Here is a 3,492-nt window from a genome sequence, read left to right as displayed (position 1 = left end):
GCAGGAAGTGATGGCTGGGGACAGAAAGAAGAGGGCTTAGGGCCCTGATGTCATTTCAAGTAGCTTCTTCATTGGTTAGGTAAGCAATACCTCCCTTGTTCTTGGCATGAAGGGAGAGGCTGGAGGCTGATGTTACCTCCAACCTTCCACCCCAAAGGCTGCTTATTTCGTTTTTAGTGAATCTCACGTTCACTGCCCCTTGGAAGCTTGAAGAAATGCTGACGAAACACACTGTCAGGCTGGAGGTTTGTAAGGGGATACCAAGGGTTTTCTCTTGTGCTTGCATCTTAAAGACAGTTTACTCAGGGAGGGGGATGTCACTATTTAAGTCCTGGGTCCACTTGACCCAAAGCTGAGGGCTCCCACTAAACATGGCTTCCCAGTTGTAGAAGAAGAGGAGGAGGAGGAGGAGGCGTTGCTAAGAAGGAACGTGTGGAGGCCTGATCCAGTCACTTTGAGGCCGTTCTAAAGGAACCACCATGGCTGTGGAGGCTCATATCCTAAAGTCTGCTGTGAACAGACATGGCTCCCTACTTCAGAGTTCTGACTCAAAACTAACCAAACAGCCACGTAAAGAAGAAAATGGCTTCACACCTGCATGTTCATTTAACAATGCTTTGGTCCCACCCCACATCCTCCTGTTTTCTTTTCCTCTCATTCAGAGTTATATTTTGGATTATTTTCCTCTTCTGGAGGAGAGGATACATTCAAAACAATGGCTTACTTTTAGACTCAGAGGTCAGCGGGAATTCTGGAAATAATTCGAGAGAATAAGTACCAAACATAGTCACTTAATTCTGTTGGAATTGGGCTGCCAACATGTGATTGGGCCTTGATCATTATGATGAGTAGCCACTTACTTGGGAAATATGACAAGTGCATTCTGGGGGACTCAGAACCCTCAAGTGTATGGCAAGATGGATAAGAGTATGGGAGAACTCCTTAGTAACCAAAACCCCACATTGGTCCTCCATACCTTTGAGACAAGTCTACCCTACTCACTAATCTTTTGTTGTTGTTGTTGTTTCTCTGAAACACCATAGTCTGTGAAACAAAGACCAGGGACAGCTTAAAATCTCTAGTCCTGTTGGAAGCCACGTCCCTGAAGCTGAAGGGGACAGGAGTTCCCATAGGCTGTGCTGGCCTTGGATCCCATCCCCAGCCACTCTCTCTCAAAGACACCTGAGGAGCGAAGGCTCAACTCCTTCCCACGCCTTCAGCTTCCGTTCCACTGCACTGCAGCCCCTGGTGAAGATGGGCACGTGGGAGGGTCTTCATCGGATGTCAAAAGTAAACATCATACTTAAGTCTTTGCTTTCTGCCATCATAAACCTCCTTCTGAGGCCCCTGAGAAATCGGGCGCTGTTTTTGGACAGAAGACAGACCCCCACCTCCTTTCTTGCCTGCTTATGGCAAGAAGAATGTTAAGAATTGGTCTTTAACTGAATGGGGATTCTGTCTTGGCCAGCTCCCGACTTAGCCAGCTGTCCACATGGCTTCAGGTGTCCTTCCTTCTGCTGTCCCCGCCGAGGCCACACAATCTTTTCAAAGCACAGTTATGCTCAACACCTCGTGTTCAGTAGTTCCTGGCTCAGCACGTTCACCAAACATTTGGCAAATCGGTGACTGATAAAATAAATTCTAGTCTGCAGATAGTGAACGCTCACTTTTCAGTTAACTGGTTCGTAGGTGTACTGGACCTTGTTGAATTTATTTCCCATACTGTGTGACAGCCCCTTTAGATCACACATCTCAGGGTGCGTGTAGAAGCTGCTTAGCCATCAACACTGTGAGAACACGTCACCACGCTCACAGGAAAACTTAGAGCCATCTTCCTCCACGGCCTCCCTATTCTATTAATAAAAATAACTAACATGTTTTATATCATTATAGAAATATATTCTGGATGTGTAGTTTAAAGGAAATCACATGACATATACCATTTAGGATTGTCTTCTTTCATATAGCATACATAGTGTTTGTAAAGTATATCTGTGTTGTAAAATATGTCCATTCATTCATTGTTATCGGTAAATAATATTCCACTGTATGGATATACACATTTTATATCTGTAGGTAAGCTTCCAGTTGGTGAAAGAAAGCATCCAGACTTCTCTGTAGCTAGGAAGCAACTGAACAAAAACGTTGCTGCTAAGGTGATGGATGGGTCAGGGTCCATCTCAAGATGGACGCCAAGCTTGGCAGTGTCCCTCACATTGTGCTGACTTTAAATGCATGAATGATGCAAGAGAGAAGGCTCTGGATTCTTCTTCCAAGGCTTCAGAGAGCTGCTTTGGCCAGGCAACATGGGGTTGGCGACCCTCTGCAAAGCATGACCATTTCATGAATCTTTGAGGTGAAAGCCCTAAGATGTTGGAAATGCCAGAACTGTGAGACATCAGCCAAGGAGAGTTTCATGCGGGTAGTGGAGCCAGACTAAGAGAGAGAGATATGTTGCAGGCAGTCAGGTTGGAAGGGTAGGGCCATCTATGCCCTTTGACAGAGGACATGAAGCTACAGGATTTGGAATTTGCCCTGATAGGTTCCTGTCTTGTTTTGATTCGGAATTTCCTCACCATAAACCCATCCCATATGTGTCATTGTACGGTGAAAACATACAATTTGCATTTTGATTTTTACAGGGGCTTACAGTCTAGATATTACCTTAACCATCAGGACACTTGGACTCGTAAACAGTGTTGAGTCTGTGAAAGGCTATGGGGACTTTCTGAAGTAGGACTAAGTTGGACATTGAGGGTTTTTTTATATTTGTGTGTGTGTTGTGTGATTGTGTGTGTGTTCATGAGTGTGTGTCACTGTGTGCATGTGTATAGGAACTCATTATTTTCTTCATCAGGAATTAAACTTAGGTCATCCATCTTGGTAGCAACCTTTACCAAATGAGTCATTTCGCTGTCTTGTTGGCCTTTTTTCTTCTGACATAAGATATTTATTTTGCAAAAAGAAAAGTAAGTGATAATGAGTTTCTGTATGCTATTTAAATGTCATAGGGCTCAGTCCTGTGACCTCTTTATACAGTATGGCAGCTAACATTTTTTGCCTTTAGTTATTGTCCAAAAATACAAACTAGTGAGCAAGAAGTGGATCTGACAGGAAATTCAGCCTCTTCAGTGAGAAATCAGAACAATGCATATTAAGTTAAATATTTTAATGAAGCATTTAAAAAGTTCAAATGTATTTCCCTAACATAATCATTTCTTTAAAGTCATGCTAAGGTAATGTGCTATTTAAAAATACCATTAACATTGGTCACAGATGTTAAGCTGTCAAAAGTTACTGAAGTTAATTTTTACCTTTAATATAAATAAAAATTTAAAAATGTGTTAGAAAAATAAAGAAAATTTTTGAGCTAGAGTTGGGGTGTGGCTCAGTGCTTGCCATGCAGACACACAGACCTGAGTTCAATCCCCCCAGAAACACCTCTCTCTCTCTCTCTCTCTCTCTCTCTCTCTCTCTCTCTCTCTCTCTCTC

Source organism: Alexandromys fortis, unplaced genomic scaffold (assembly GCF_014885135.2).
Source record: "Alexandromys fortis isolate MF-2015 unplaced genomic scaffold, M_Fortis_MF-2015_v1.1 scaffold_0, whole genome shotgun sequence".
Lineage (NCBI taxonomy): Eukaryota > Metazoa > Chordata > Mammalia > Rodentia > Cricetidae > Alexandromys > Alexandromys fortis.
Note: the sequence above shows the minus strand (reverse complement) of the source record.